This window comes from Rousettus aegyptiacus, unplaced genomic scaffold (genome assembly GCF_014176215.1).
Source record: "Rousettus aegyptiacus isolate mRouAeg1 unplaced genomic scaffold, mRouAeg1.p scaffold_m13_p_2, whole genome shotgun sequence".
NCBI lineage: Eukaryota > Metazoa > Chordata > Mammalia > Chiroptera > Pteropodidae > Rousettus > Rousettus aegyptiacus.
The window spans coordinates 90,515,466-90,532,603 of record NW_023416295.1 but is presented as its reverse complement, the minus strand read 5'-3'; the positions used below and the strand labels follow the sequence as shown (position 1 = coordinate 90,532,603).

General features: G+C 37.8%; 1 pseudogene; it reads right to left on the bottom strand.

Annotated features, from left to right (window-relative positions):
* Positions 1-291: 291 nt before the first annotated feature.
* On the bottom strand, positions 292-12,132 carry LOC118613583 (annotated as a pseudogene).
* Positions 12,133-17,138: the final 5,006 nt, after the last annotated feature.

The window sequence follows — 17,138 nt, the reverse complement described above, 5'->3', positions numbered from 1 at the left end:
AAAAAATCATACATAATTCATCCTACAACTATCCTGCATGCAACCAAAAGTGCACTAACAGCTTTCCCAAAAGAAGTAAGTACTGAGTGATATTTGCTCTTAATATCCCATAACTTAAATAATCTGACATAAAATTAACAATACTTAAGTACCTTGATATAAAGTCAATATATCTCTTACATGATAAAAAAATGAGAGGAAAGAAAACAAAGATATTTGCTTAATATGCGTGTGTACGTGTGTGTGTGTGTGTAAATGTATTCATAAAAAATGAGGAACTTCTCATGACAATTACAGCCTTTGTTTCTGTAGATAGGATTTATAACTACTTTCTTCTACTACCCATTCTGTATTCCCTTTGCCTTCAGGAAGCTCCTCAGCTATTTGTGGTTCTTTACCAGGTAGGAGGATGGCTTATCCATTTTTGAAGTGTCTGGGCCATTATCAGTCTTGCCTGGTTGGGATGTTGTAGTTTTCTATTGACCTTAATCACAAGACATGGCAGTACCGAGATACCCTAAAGGATCTCCTGTATTCCATACACATTCTCTCTTACCTCCATCATGGAGTAACGGTCCAGTTTCTTAGTAGACAGGATCGATGGTCCAGCGATACCCTTTCTTGCCTGTTGATTCACAGGCATGAGGAACACAAAGTGGCTGGCTGGAAGTCTTGATTTTCAACTCAATAGAATCACTGTTGTGTCCCCTGGTAGAAGCATTCAATCCTTTTGGAACTAAGACCTTTAGACCAGCAGAGCGTAGTCACAGGAATAGGAAGCAAAAATTTGCTAGTAGGTCACTAGGGATAACAGTGAGTGGTATCTCTTCCATTTTTATCACTTGATTTCTGAACTCATGAATCTTGGCTAAGAAGAAATAGCATCATATATTAGTCACTGATTCAGAGCATATACAGTTTCTGAAGGACCTTACCACAGTCCTGCAAGGTGTTACCACCTAGTTGGTGCTGTAATTTAGTTTTCAAAAGGCCATTCCATCATTCCATCAAGCCAGCTACATCAGGACAGTAGGAGACATGGTGAGGCTAGTTAATTCCTATAGTATGGGCTCATTGCTGTACTTTTTTTGCAGTGAAGTGAATTCTTGGATCTGAAGCAATGTTGTATGGAATACCATGATAGTGGATGAGACATTCTGTAACTCAGTGGTTCCCCCCCCCCTTTTTGGCACCAGTGCTCCTATAACTCTAATGCCTAATGCTCTGCAGAGAAGCTGAGGCGGTGATGCTAGTGCTGGGGAGCGGCTACAAATACAGATGAAGCTTCACTCGCTTGCCCACTGCTCACCTCCTGCTATGCAGCCTGGTTCCTAACAGGCCACAGACTGGTACTGGTCTGTGGCCTTGGGGTTAGGGATTTCTGCTTTAACTCTATGGATTATAGTTTTGGCAGAAACATTATGTACATGGAAGGCAAAATCCATACACGGAGTAAATGTCTATTCCAGTTAGGACAAAATACTGCCCCTTCCAACACAGAAGCAGTCTAATGTAATCGACTTGTCCCCAGGTAGCTGGATAATCTCCCTCGGAATGCTGCTGTATTGGGGGCTTAGTGCTGGTCTCTGCCTCTGGCAGATTGGGCACTCAGAGGTGGCCTTGATGAGAGGAAGTCCACATTGCTGAGCCCATGTATAACCTTCATCTCTACCACCATGGCCATATTATTCATGAACTGGGCGGTGACAGGTGTGGCTGGGAAAAGAAGCTGGCTGGTATCCACAGAATGGGTCATCCTTGATTCTTGAAACCTTCCTCTGCTGAGGTCACCGTTTGATGAGCATTCACATAGGACATTAACATGTCCACGTTTTTTTGCCCAGAGTGGTCTATTCACATACCTCTTCCCCAAATTTCCTTGCTACCAATTTTTCCAGTTGTGTTACTTCCAAGTCTCTGACCATCCAAACAACTGTCCACAGCCATGAGCTGGCATGTAATTATGCATGCTGCCATCTGCTTCTGGCGAAGTGAGTGAGCAGGTGCACTTGTCCAGGTTCTGCATGCTGGGAGGATTTATCTTAACCACTGTTCTCAGGGATGCTCCACAGAGGGTCTGTGGTGCTACAGCTGTCCACTTTTAGGTGGTGCCTGAATATCATGCAGAGCCATCTATAAACCAGGCCTGAGTCTTTCTCTATTAACTGATCCCAGGAAACTCTCCATGAAGCTGTAATTAAGGGATGTAAGAGAGAGAAGGCAATTCATCAGGAATGGGGACCATGGGCACTTGTGCCACTTTGTATAACTTACTGTACTTTCAGGGACTGCCTGGGCCCAACCACGAATATACCACCACCATTCAATGATGGAGTGTTGCTGTGTACACTCAACTTTGTGGCTTGGTGGGTGAGATAATAGCCAGTCCATGATGGGCAGCTCAGGTTTCATGGTAATTTGGTGGCCCATGGTCAAGCATTCAGTCTACTAAGGCCCAATAGTAGGCCAAGAGCTATTTCTCGAAAGAAGAGTAATTATCTGCAGAGGATGGCAGGGCCTTGCTCCAAAATCCTAAAGGACTGCAATGTGATTCACCTATAGGGACTTGTCAAGGTCTACAAACAGCATCTCTATCTGCCACTGTCACTTCAAGAATCATTGGATCTGAGGATCATAGGCTCAAGTGGCAGAGCAGCTTACACAGCAGCCCAGACATGTTGCGGAGCCTTCTCTTGTTCTGGGACCCACTCAAAACTAGCAGCTTTTGGGTCACTTGGTAAATGAGTCAGAGTAATACACCCAAATGAAGAGTATGTTGCCTCTAAATTTTAGAGGCCCACTGGGTACTGCTCCTCTTTTTGTTTATAGGTGGGACTAGAAGTAACAACTTATTTTTTACCTTAAATGGAATATCTCAATGTGCCTGACACCACTGGATTCCTAGAGAAATTTAACTGAGGTAAAAGACATCTGAATTTTAGTTGAATTTGTTTCTCATATTCTGTGGATCCCAGGCCTGGTTGGTCCTAGGTCTGGCTATGATCCAGGCTCGTGTCTTGTAGGACCCTGGATTTATCTATCTATCTATCTATCTATCTATCTATCTATCTATCTATCTATCTATTCATTCATTTTATAATTTTTTAAATAACACTTTTAATTTTTCAATTATAGTTGGCATACAATATTATATTAGTTTCATGTTTACAACACAGTGATTAGATATCTAAATAACTCGTGAAGTGATCACCCAATAACTCTTGTACACCTCTGACACCATACATAGTTATTATAATATTATTGACTATATTCTTTATGCTTTACTTTATAGCTCCATGACTAATTTGTAAATACTAATTTGTACTTTTTAATGTTTGCTTCCACTTAATTTTATTTATTTATTTATTTTAAAATTATTTTTAAAATATTGGCATAATATTGGTTAATATAATTATATAATTTTCAGGTGTACATTATAATTTGACATCTGTATATTCTATCGTGTATTTACCACCCAAAGTCCAGTTTTCTTCAGCTACCATATATTTGATCCCCTTTACCCACTTCACCCTTCTCCTACCCCCCTATATTTAACCTCCTTTACTCCGTTTACCTCCCCATCCTCCCCCACCCTTTACCTTCTAGTAACCACTAGTTATAGTCCATGTCCATAACTCTCTATTTGTTTGTCTTGTTTATTGTTTTTAGGTTTATATCCGAAATATAAATGACATCATGTAATATCATGTTGTTGCAAACGGCAGTATTTCATCTCTTCTTATGGCTGAGTAATATTCCGTTGTATATATGTACCACAGTTTCTTTAGCCAATCATCTATCGTAGGACACTTTGGTTGCTTCTATGTCCTGGCCGCTGTGAATAATGCTGCTATGAACATCAGTGTGCAAATATCATTTCAGATATGGATTTTCAAGTCTTTGAGATAAATACCGAAAAGAGGGATTGCTAAATCATATGGTAGATCAATTCTTAATTTTTTGAGGAACCTCCATACTGTTTGCTATAGTGACTTCACCAATATGCAGTCCCACCTGTAGTGTAGGAGAGTTCCTATTTCTCTACATCCTCTCCAGCATTCATTATTACTTGTTCTGTTGATTATAGCTATTCTAACAGGTATGACATGGTATCTCATTGTGGTTTTGATTTGCATTTCCCTAATAGTGAGCGATGTTGAGCATCTTTTCATATATTTGTTGGCCATTTGTATGTTCTCTAGGGGGAAGCATCTGTTCAGGTCCTCTGCCCATTTTTTGATTGGATCATTTGTTTTTCATTTGTTATTGAGTTGTATGAGTTCTTTGTATATTTTGGATATTAGGTCCTTATTGGAGGTGTTGCTTGCAAATATATTTTCGCATTCGGATGATTGTCTCTTTACCTTGTTGACAGTTTCTTTTGCTGAGCAGAAGCTTTTTTTTTTATGTAGTCCCATGCATTTATTTTTGTTTTTAATTCCCTTGCCTTTGAGGTCAAATTTATAAAATCCTCTTTTAAGTCCAAGGTTCTTGAGTTTAGTTCTTATGTTTTCTTCTATGCATTTTATTGTTTCAGGTCTTACATTAATGTCCTTAATCTATTTTGAGTTAATTTTGGTGTGTGGTGATAGACAACAGTCTAGTTTCATTCTTTTGTAGGTGACTTTCCAGTTTTCTCAGCACCATTTATTGAGAAGGCTTTCCTTTCTCTACTGTATGCTGTTGGCTTTTTTTTTTTTAATCGAAAACTATTTGTCCATATAAATATGGGTTTACTTCTGGACTCTTGATTCTGTTATACTGGTCTGTGTGTCTGTTTTGCTGCCAATATCATGCAGTTTTGATTACTGTCACTATGTAGTATAATTTAAGTCAGGCAGAGTGATGCCTCCAGCCTCCTTCATTTTTCTCAGGATGGCTTTGGCAATTCGGGGTCTTTCGTGCTTCCATACAAATCTGATGATTTTTTGTTCCATTTCTTTAAAAAAAGCCGATGGGATTTGTTGGTAATTGCATTAAATCTTTATAATGCTTTAGCTAATTTGGTCATTTAAGTATATTGATTCTTTGTATCTTCTTCAATTTCTTTTAATATGATCTTATAGTTTTCATTATACAGGTCCCTCACATGGTTCATTAGATTTATTCCTAGGTATTTGATTCTTTTTTGTTGCAATTATTTTTCTACTTCTTTTTCTGACACTTCATTATTAGAGTATAGGAACACTATGGATTTTCGAACATTGATTTTGTATCCAGAAACTACTCTATTTGCTTATTGCTTCTAGTGTGTTCTTGTGGAGTCTTTAGGGATTTCTACATGGAGAATCATGTCATCCACAAAATAGTGACAGTATGACTTCTTCGTTTCCTATTTGGATGCCTTTTATATCTTTCTCTTGCCTGATTGCACTCACTAGGACCTCCAATATATTGAATAACAGTGGCGATAGTAGACAGCCTTACCTTGTTCCTGCTGTTAGAGGGAAGTTTTTTAGTTTTACACCATTAAGTATAATGTTGGCTGAGGGTTTGTCATTGATGGCCTTTACTATGTTAAGGTACTTACCTTCTATACTGATTTTGTTAAGTGTTTTGATCATAAATGGATGTTGTATCTTGTCAAAAGTTTTTTCTGCATCTATTGATATGATCATATGATTCTTATTTTTAAATTTGTTTATGTGGTGTATCCCATTAATTGATTTGCGTATGTCGAACCATCCCTGTGGCCCTGAGATAAAGCCCATTTGATCACAGTGTATAATCTTTTAAATATGTTGCTGTATTTGTTTCACTAGTATCTTATTTAGAATTTTTGCATCTGTGTTCATGGGAGATATTGGTCTGTATGTAGTTTTTTTGTGTGTATGTGTTATCTTTACCAGGTTTTGGCATCAGAGTAATATTGGCCTAATAAAATGAGTTGGGAAGTATTGCCTCCTCTTTGATTTTTTTGGAAGAGTTTGAGGAGAACAGGAATTAAACTTTCTTTCAATGTTTGGTAGAATTCACTGGTGAAGCCATCTGGTCCTGGAGTTTTACTTTTTGGTAGGTTTTTGATGATTGTTCCAATTTCCCTACTGCTGATTGGTCTATTTAAACTTTCCATATCTTGATTCAGTCTAGGAAGGTTGTATTTTTCTAAGTACTGGTCCATTTCTTGTAGGTGATTAAAGTTGGTGTTATATATTTTTTTCATAGTATTCCTGTATGATCTCGTGTATTTCTGCGGTGTCTGTCATAATTTCCCCTTTCATCCCTGATTTCATTTATCTGTGTCCTTTCTCTTTTTGTTTTAGTGAGTTTAACCAGGGATTTGTCAATTTTATTAACTCTCTCAAAGAACCAGTTCTTTATTGCATTTTCCTACTGTTTTGTTTGTTTGTTTGTTTTCAATTTCACTTATTTCTGCTCTAATTTTGATGATTTCTTCTGCTGACTTTAGGCTTCATTTGTTCTTCCTTTTATAAGTTTTTTTTTTTAAGATAAATCATTAGGTTGTTTATTTGGGCTCATTTTTGTTTTTGGAGGTAGGCCACTTTTGCTGTGTCCCAAAAATTTTGATATGTTGTACTATCATTATCATTCATTTTTATGTATCTCTTGATCTATCATTTTATTTCATCTCTGACCCAGTTATTCTTCAGTTGTATGTTGTTTAATTTCCATGTATTTGTGGTTTTTCCTGCTTTCTTTTTGCAGTTTATCTCTAGTTTCAAAGCATTACGATCAGAGAATATGATTAGTATGGTTTTAACCCTCTTATATTTGTTGAGGCTATCTCTGTATCCCAGTATGTAAATCTTTGAGGATGTTCCATGTGCACTAGAGAAGAATGTATAAGCCGCTATTTTGGGATGGAAGGCTCTGTAAATGTTAATTATATCTAGTTGGTCTAATGTGTCATCTGTCATTTAAGGATATTATTTTCTTATTGATTTTCTGTTTCGATGACCTGTCCATATCTGACAGTGGGGGATTTAGGTCCCCTACCAGGATAGTGTTTTGGTCTGTTTCTCCCTTTAGTTCTGTTAGTAATTGCTTTACATATTTCAGGGCTCCCTGATTGGGAGTATAGATATTAATAAGTATTATGTCTTTTTGGTGCATGATTCCCTTTATCATTATAAAGTGTCCCTCAATATCATTCTTTGCCTGTTTTATTTCGAAATCTATTTCATCCGATATTAGTACTGCTACTCCCGCTTTTCTCTGAATGCCATTTGCTTGAAATATCATTTTCCACCCTTTTACTTTGAGTCTATATTTGTCTTTGGAGCTGAGATGTGTCTCCTGGAGACATATATTGGTTGGGTTTTGTTTTTTGATCCATTCTACACCTTTGTGCCTTTTATTGGTGAGTTCAGTCCATTCTCATTTAGGATAATTATTGAAATATGGGGTCTTCTTATAGTCATTTTTTCTTTTGCTTTCTGGTAGCTCGGTGTTTCCATTGCTTCCTTGTCCTTGTGTTTCTGTTTTCTTTATTTTGGTTCAGTTTTGTGGGTTTTCCCTCCAGTTCTTCTTGTTTTATGTTATATACTTCAGTTCTGAATCTTCTGTGTGTGATTACCATTACAAATATGTAAAGGATACATATCTATATATCTATATATCTTTATAATCTATCTATATATCTGTATTGTATATATCTATATCTATAACTACATATATACATGTATATCTATATCTATCTCTCTATATACACACATATATACATTATACATATATATACACATTATACATATATATGTAGATATAGAGGTAGATATAGATATACACAATCATCCATTTTCCTCTGCATGTGCCTTTTCTCCATTCTCCTTTGTGAATATGAATATTCGAATCCTTTTTCAGTCATCGTTGTCTCAATTTGTCCCTATGTATGCTGAATATTCATTACTATATTGCTATAGCAATTCTCTTATTATTATTTTAAGCTTATAACACCCTCTTTTTAGTAAAGATTGCACTCTTCTGCTTCTATTTGCCTGATAGTCATCTTACTCCTAATTCTGTATTTTTTTGTGTGTGTCATTTTGTTTTAGGTGAGCTGACCCCTTTCAGTATTTCCTGTACTGCAGGCCTCATAGTGGAGAATCCTTTAATTTTTGTATGTCTGGAAAGGTCTTAATTTCTCTTTCATATCTAAAGGAGAATTTGCTAGATATATTGTTCTAGGCTGGTAGTTCTTTTCACTTAATAGCTTAAATATTTGATTACATTCCTTTCTGGCTTGTAAGGTTTGTTCTAAGAAGTCCCATGATAATCTAATGGGTTTTCCTTTTTAAGTTACTGTTTTCTTCTCCCTGGCTGCCCTGAGAATTCTATCTTTGTCGTTGATGTTCAGTTACTTTAATACAATGTGTCTTAGTAAAGGCCTTTTTGGGTTGAGATCATTGGGTGTTCTGTTGGCTTCTTGAATTCCAAGCTCCAGCTCATTTCTTAGATTTGGGAAATTCTTGCCCTCTATTTGTCTGAAAATGCTTTCTAGTCCCTGCTCTTTTTCCTCACCTTCGATAATGCCCATTATTCTTATGTTTTCTCTCCCGATGGTATCAGCTAGTTCTTGTATTTCTCTTTCATTATTTTTCATTCTTCAGTTTCTTCTTTCTTCTGATTTATTTTTGTCTTTCTTTCTTCTGATAGATTTCTGTCTTTGATATTATTGATCCTTTTTTCTATTTGGTTGACTCTATTTCCCAGGCTTGCTGTTTCATTTTTAAATTCTTGCAGTGTGTTTTTATCTCCAGAATATCTATTTGGTTCTTTTTGAGGGTTTCTATCTCCTTGCTAAGGAACTCATTCTGTGCATCTATTTATTTTTTCAATTCCTGAAACTGTTGATATGGCTCATTTTGGATCTCACTGAGTTTTTTCAGAAGTATCATCTTATATTCTCTGTCATTTAGGTCACATATTTCTGTCTGTAAGCTTATTTTCTGGTGATTTTTCTTTTTCTTTCTGAGATGCCTTGTCACCTTGGTTGTTCATGGTGTTTAATGGACTATTTCTCCACCTGGGCATTGATGGAAGTGTGTTCTGCTTTTTTCCAGAAAGGAGATTTATTATATAAAAGTCTCTCTTTAGCCTGTTGCAAAGAAGGTAGTTTTCTTTTGGTTTCCAAAAGATGGCATCTAAGCCTCTTGGATCCCTGCTTTATATAAAGCCTAATAATGCCTTTTTTTTTCCTTATAGATGTTTAATCGTGCTCACTACCGTCAGTCTCAGTCCTTGTCCATGATAGCGACAGTTTCGGTAACATTTGCTCAGATTCCCCTGGGATTCTGCAGTGATCGGTCTCGGAGGTATGAGAGGAGGGGCCCTCTGTATTGGGGGATTGGGCTGCAGCTCGGTTTCAGTTTTGCAATCATGGTTGGTAAAAATCAAGTGTTGTACCTCTGCTGTCTCTGCTCCTCCGCTCTCTGCCCTGATTACTTAGCTCTGCCGCCGGCTGTGTGGAGCTCACAGCTCTCCCAGGCAGGGCTGTTCAGGGAACTCGCTGTGCCTTCTCACCCCCTCCCACCCCCCATTCTGGCAGGGAGTTCTGGCTGCTAGAGGCCTCTTTTTTGTTTCTCCCACTCTATCTCCTGACTCCCTGGTGTTCTAACCTGTGGTAGCTCTTATATGCAGATCCCACGCTCAGACATGCTGGTGTGCAATTTGGGTGTTGATTTTTTTGTGAGTTTTACATGTTCAGCTTATTGTTGTTTCAAAGGGAGAGATCTGGGGATGTCTCTCACTCTGCCATATTTCTCCAAACTTATCAGGACAGACATTTTAACACCACAAAGAATTGGGCTTACATTAAATGACATCATAGGTTGATCCATTTATCTAAATTCTCTCTCTCTCTCTCTCTCTCTCTCTCTCTCTCTCTCTCTCTCTCCTTGTAAATCTTTTTACATAGTTTAATTTTAGCTTAGGGAAGAAGGCCTTTTTAAGTTCTGAGGCAGTCTCTAATAGTTTTTTTTCCTCAGTCATTCTGCCTAATATTACATCCAGCTTTTTCTTATTTTGTGCACAAAAGATTAATTTAGAAGTATCAAAGGATCCTCATATCAGCCATCTTAGTTATAAGTGAGAGGCTGACTGTAGTGGGCCTTGGCCCGAGAGGCACAATTATCCATGTTAATTCTGAGATCCATAGATGTGAACAAATTCTAGGGACAACCAGCCTTTACCATGCACATCTCATAAGCTCAAAGTGGTAAATCTTCTAGGACTGCTTTACACCCTAGAGGAAAATTTTCCTAGGCCACTCCACAAAGATTCTTAGTCACCTGCAAATACCCAAGCAAGGGTCAGTGAGAGCTTACCAGATGCCATTGGAACTGTGATGTTATCTAAGTCACAAGCCTTTCTCTTCTTTCCAGGGTTCTTACTGGCTTCTCCAAAATTGCCTGTGCTACAGAACTTGATGACTTCTAGTGTTCATCTTCACCCCTCTGGATTCAGGGATCTGAAAAACTGTAATCACTCTATTGTCTATTCAGGTTGGGGAAGCAAGTGTCCTTTTGCTTCCGAAGCTAAATGGAGTTCAGTTTTTTATTTAACTAGCAAAGAAATTGTTCAATTTCAGTAAAAAATCCAATTATAAAGCTAAAATTAAAATCAACAATTTATTTTTTTCTCCTTTCCCTGGGTTATCTTAACTCTTAAGCAGCTCAAATAAAGTCATTACCTGCTACTTTAAGCAAGGAGGCTTAGGATTCTGAGAAAAAACTAACCCATGTTCACCTAATGCAAAGCGGGAAGATGGTGAGGCACAATGGGTCTTGCTTGCACCTAGAACCAGGTCTGGGTCTGCAGGGTGGTCTTGGGTGGGCTTCTTCAGAATCCTGCTGATTACAGGAAGTAAATGTCGATGTAAGAAACATCCAAACCTGTAGAGAACTTTTTAAGAGTCTGAGCCCATCTAATGACATATGCTCGGGAGCAAGATCTCAAATGCTCCCATTCTACTGGAAAATTGATATACCTCTGAGGTAAAGCTCTGAAGGTGTATTGCCAGCCTGCCAGATGAAAATAAACTACTCTGGTGGGCCTTATGGACAGGTATAGAGAAAAAGGCATTTGCCAGATCAGTAGTTCTATACCAGGTACCTAGGGATGTGTTAATTTGCTCAAGCAATGAAAACACATTTGTACAGCAGCTCCAATTGGAGTCACCACTTATTAAGGTTGTATAATCCACTCTCATTCTCCAAGATTCATCTGTTTTCTGCACAAGCCAAACAGGAGAGTCGAAAGGGGATTTGGTGGGATTTAACACTCCTGCATCTTTCAAGTCCTTGATGGTGGCACTGATCTTTGCAGTCGCTCCAAGTATGTGATATTGCTTTTAGTTTACTATATTTCTAGATAGAGGCAGATCTAATGATTTCCATTTGGCCTTTCCCACCTCAACAGCCCTTGCTCCATTGGTCAGAAAACCACTGTGGGGATTCTGCCAGGTGCTAAGTATGTCTATTCCAATTATGCATTCTGAAACTGGGGAAATACCCACAGGATGAATTTGGGAACCCATTGAACCCATGATGAGATAGAACTGAGCTAAAATACCATTTGATTACCTGACTTCCAAAAGCCCTTACTCTGACTAGAGGACTACAATGACATTTGTATCTCCTGGAATCAATACCTGTTCAAAGCCAGTGTCCAGTAGTCCCTAGAAGGTGTGATTCTTTCCTTTTCCCTCAGTTTATCCTGGTAAAAGGCCATAAATTCCTTTAGAGAAGGCTGGAAGAAAGATTAATGGTATAATTTCTTGGCAGTTTATTGGAGTCCTTCTTTAAGAGGAACCAGGATCTGCCAGTTGAGTAACTGGTTCAAGCCTGAGAATTGATTGGCAGCTGTGACTCTCTATTTTTATGATCTGAGTTAGACTTCTAGTCATTTGACCTAGAACTTTTCTGCTTCTACAGATCAAGTAAGAATTTAGTAGACTTCCTATTAATTTCACTTCTAGGAACACTGTGCTTAACTAGCTAATGCCATAGCAAGTCAGACTCTTCTGATTGCTACTTTGGTGTTGTGAAATCAGAAAAAACAATTATTCAGGGCTTAAAGATGCAAGCCACGAATTCAACAGGAAATTAATTCTGTAACAAACCTTGTGAGTCTAGAAGAGGACTCAAATGGAACCCCAGCCCTGGCTGATACCATGATTACAGCCTTGTGAAACACTGATCAGGGTTGCAGCTATGCTGTGCTGATCTCCTGAAGCATGGAAACTATGAAATAATAAATATTTTTGTTTCAGCCTGCTAGGTTTGTGGTAATTTGTTATGCTGCTTGGAAAACTATGAGAATACAGACATAATGAGAATAAAAAGCAGGGATGTTTACATGCTAAATGCAATAATCACAGCAACCTGCTTTTCACAAATTTCTGAGTGCTTTAAAAATATCAATCACATGCTATTAAAATGATTGAGGTTAATTTATAAATGAGACTTTTCAACACTGGTGTGTTAGTTTGAACAAAAAAGAAATACTTAGTAACTTGGCAACTACTTAGTAACTTGAGTATAGTCGAACATTTGCAACATCCAGGAGAGTGATGAAGAGGCTGGTAAATTTTGTCGATTTCATCTTTTGGTGAAATTGGGGTCTACCATTCCCTATTCCCCAATACCAAAACAAACAGCTATAGGTATGGCAGCCCACATTCCTGATGTAGCTTGCTAAAGCCAGAGTGGGCAATAAGAACTTGTTACTCAAAATTCAGGGTTGTAGTTTCTGACTGTTTTTTTTTTTTCTAAAAAAGTCAGTGAGTGGCAGGCATTGAAGTTGACTATTGTTTCAAACCCCATGGGATGAAGTGCCTCCCATACATGAGAGAACTTCAACAGACAGGATGTATTTTTTGAAAATATCTTTTGGGAGCCAAATATTTAATTTTTGTCAGGTGGCTGACTGTAGAAAAGGCAGAAAGAAAACTTCAGTGAACACATACAACAAAGAATACACACTTTGCAATAATAGTATGGAAAATCCACACAAAAAAAATGGCTCTAGCCATCAATGAACAAAACCCTGCAATTCTTGATGAATTGAATTTCCAGAGTTACCTTAATATGATGCTCAGAATGCACATGGTCCATTCACGGGAAATAAAAAGTTTGACAAAAACTATATCTGGGGAAGCCCAGATATTGGAATTATTAGTCACAGATGTTACATCAACTATCTTAAATGTGTTTAATGAAATAAAGAAGATCATGGACAAAGAACTAAAGAAAATCCATGCAATGATGTCTTAAAATATCAATAGATATCAATAAGGAGATGAAAATTATAAAAAGCAACTAAAAAGAAATTCTGGAGCTGAAAATTACAATAACTGATATAAAAAAAACTCACTAGAGGGAACCAACAGTAGATCTGAGCAAATAAAATAAAAGATTAGTAAATTTAAAGATTAGATATTAAGAAATGATCAAATCTTAGGAGGAGAAAAGAAAAAGAATAAAGAAAAGTGAAAAAAGTCTAAGGGATCTGTGGGACATCATCGAGCAGACCAACCTAAGCACTATAAGAGCATCAGAAGAAGAGAAAAAGGGCACCAGAAAAATACTTGAAGAAATAATGGCACAAAACTTCCCAAATCTGATGAAAGACTTGAATATACATATACAAAAAGCTCAACAAACTCCAAACAGGATAAACTTAAAGAGATCCATATCAAGATATATTAGTCAAATTGCTAAAATTCAAAGACAAAGAGAATGTTAAAAGCTGCAAGAGAGATGTGACTCCTCTTGTATAAAGGGTCTTCAATAAGGTTAACAGCAGATTTATACAGAGGTTATGAAGACCAAAGGCAGTGGAATAACATTCTTTTTTTCCCTTTTTTTTTTTAAATTTTTAATTGGTTTCAAGTATGCAGTAAATTGATCTATATTGTTAGTAAAATGATCCCCTCAATTGCTCCCTCCATCCCCTGACTTCCACTTAGCCAATGTATTGATGCTAATAATTGTATTTCCTATGCCATGCTCCCCATCCCCATGACCATCTATCAGCTACTAATTTGTACTTTTTCAACCCTTCACCCAATTTTCCAAGTCCTCCAAACCCCACTCCTCTCTGTCACCAAAATGTCCACTATATTTGTGAGTCGGTTTTTAAAATTAATTTGTTCTTTTTATTCCTTAGATTCTGCATATAAGTGAAATCATATAGTGTTTATCTTTCTCTGTCTGACTTAAGTACCCTCTAGGTCCATCAAAGCAATATCTTTTCCCATCCCCTTCCTTTTCATATGTAGGGGTCTCATCTTCTTATCCTTTCAGCCACTCTATCTTTTCCTAGGAGCACTTAATTCTTTTCCATTTAAGGTACTTATTGATAGAAATGTGGTTGTTACCATTTTTTATTCCTGTTTTTGATACATATTTTTTATTCTTAAAGAAAGTCCCTCCAACATTTTCTGTAATACTAGCTTAGTGGTGATAAATTCCTTTAGCTTATTTTTGTCTGGGAAGCTCTTTACCTGTCCCTCAACTCTAAATGATAACTTCGCTGGATAAATTATTCTTGGTTGTAGATCCTGGGTCTTAATCCTGTCACATATGTTTTGTCAAGCCCTTCTGTCCTGCATAGTTTCTTTTGAGAAATCAGCTGCCAGTCTTATGGGTGCTCCTTTATAAGTGACTGTTTTTCTCTTGCTGCTTTTGATATTCTTTCTTTTTATTTAACCTTTGGCATTTTAATTATGATGTGTCTTGGTGTACGCCTCTTTGGATCCCTGATTTTTGGAATTCTCTGAGCTTCTTGGGATTATATGTCCATTTCCTACACCAAGCTAGGGTAGTTTTACATCATCTCTTCAAACAGCTGTTTAACATCTTGATTTTTTTATGCCAATCAGATGAATATTTGGAACCTTAATAGTGCCCCATATCCTTTTAAAATTATTTTTATAGCCTTGGCATCTTTTTTCTTGCCATTCTGACTGAGTGTCCTGGTTGGCTTTCCCATCCTCTAGATGGGGCATTTAATCCTTTTCTTTGTTCGCTTTGTTTATTCCTTTGTTTATTCCATTTAATATACTTCTCATCTCAGATATTGTGTTCTCCATTTCAGACTGGTTCCCTTTTATAATTTCCATTTCCATTTTTATCTCTTTGTTGGAGTTCCCTCCACTTCCCAAAAGTTCATTGGGCATCTTTATAATCAGTGTTTTGAAGTCTGCATCTTTTAGATTACTTGACTCCGTTATATCTGGATCTGTGTTCTGTTCTGTCATATGGTTTCTGCTTCTTTGTCTTCCCATTTTGGCTGCCTTTCCATGTCTGATTCTATGTACTAAGCAAAGCTCCTAAGTCTCCCGGTCTTATTAGTGTGGATTTGTGAAGTAGATGTCCAGTGGCACAGTTCTGAGAGGGGTTCAGCTGCAGGCCAAATTTTGCCCAAGCCTCTGCCCCTCTGGGGCCACCTGTCAAGATTCAGCAAGCAATCCACAGATGCTGTGCTTATAGTTTCCTCAAAAGGCCACACCGGAAACTGAGGCCAGCTATCTCCAGTGTGACTTCAGGCACTGCTCAGCAAGGAGCACCCGACTTGCTGAGGATACACCTTGATGTGGTTTGGGTGGAACCGTGAGTTGGGGGAGGAGTCAGGGAATCCTCTGGGAGGAGAGACCTGTGTTATCCAGTTTGATAACCTCACAGCTATGGTGGTGCTGTGTGTGGCACACTGATATGAGGGAGGGCTCAACAAGGAACAATGGATGCCGCCAGCACTTCTGTACCAAGCAAGTCTCGCCTAAGCCCTCACTCTGACAATGTGTCCCTGTAAGTCCCTGGCACTCCCTGGGTGCAGCTGAATAAACACTGGAGCTCAGAGTGAGCGGGTCTGTTACTACGAAAATCCACTCACAGAAAATCTGAGGCCCCTAAGGGACATAAGGCACCTGTTGCTGCCACAGCCTCCGTCTCACTCAGCCGCCTGGGACCAGGCAGTCCCGAGTCCTCTCCCCCTCTTACCTTCTGCCATTACAGTTTGCTTTCTTGGATTTCTCCCTTTTTGAATGGCTTATTCATCTAGATCCCAGGTGATTTTTCCTTGCTACTGCTCCTTTTTCCATTACAACTCTGATTTGGTCGCCAGAGGGATGAATAGAGCCTCTATCATCTACACCATATATTTTTTTTATTGTTTGACAACCCAATTTTTAACGGTCAAAGGATTTAAGTAAACATTTATTCAAAAAAGGTATATAATGACAAGTAAGCACATGGAAAATGATTAACATTAGTTATGTAAAGCAACAGATAATAAGATAACAATTCACGCTCATTAGAATCACTATAATAAGATATCAATAACAAGTATTCACAATGTAGAAAATTTGGAACCCTGACATAATGCAGGTTAGAATGTAAAATGGTACAGCCACTCTGGAAAACACTCTGGCAGTTTACCAAAAAGTTAAACACAGTGTTACCATATGATCCAGCAATTCTACTCATGAATATATACCCCTTACAAATGTATGAAATGAAATGTATGTCCACATAAAAACTTGTATATAAACGTTCATAATAGCATTATTCATAATAGCCTAAAAGTGGAAACAACCCAAATATCTTTAACTGATGAATAGATAAATAAAATATGATATGACCATACATACAGTGGAATATTATTCAATCATAAAATGGGATAAAGTACTGGGAGCATTTGAGATCTTACTTCCTGGTATATGTCCTCAGTTTGACTCAAATAAACTCATAAACATTTTTTTTTAATGGGATGAAATAGTGATTTATACTAAAACAGAGATGAACCTTGAAAACATGCTAAGTGAAAGGATCCAGCCACAATAGTCCAAATATTGCATGATTCTGACAGGGTAGTAGGTAGTAGATATGAGCCAGAGGGAGAGGGACAATGAAGAGTTAACAAGACCCTAAAACCAACTCAGAAGAAGAATGTATATTACAAGGTATCTAGTGGCTTCTGGAGCCTCCCTCATTCTCCCAAGGTCAGAAGCCAGTTAGGCAAGTAAGATAACTAGTGGCACCTTCCTCACTCCCCAGCATTCTCCCCTGCAGTCGGTTAACTGAAGATGACCATTATATGACCTTACTTGGTGGGATGGGGGTGGGGAATATTCTACTGGCATGTGCAAAATTAGTTAATTGGGCGTGTGCCTACCTTCA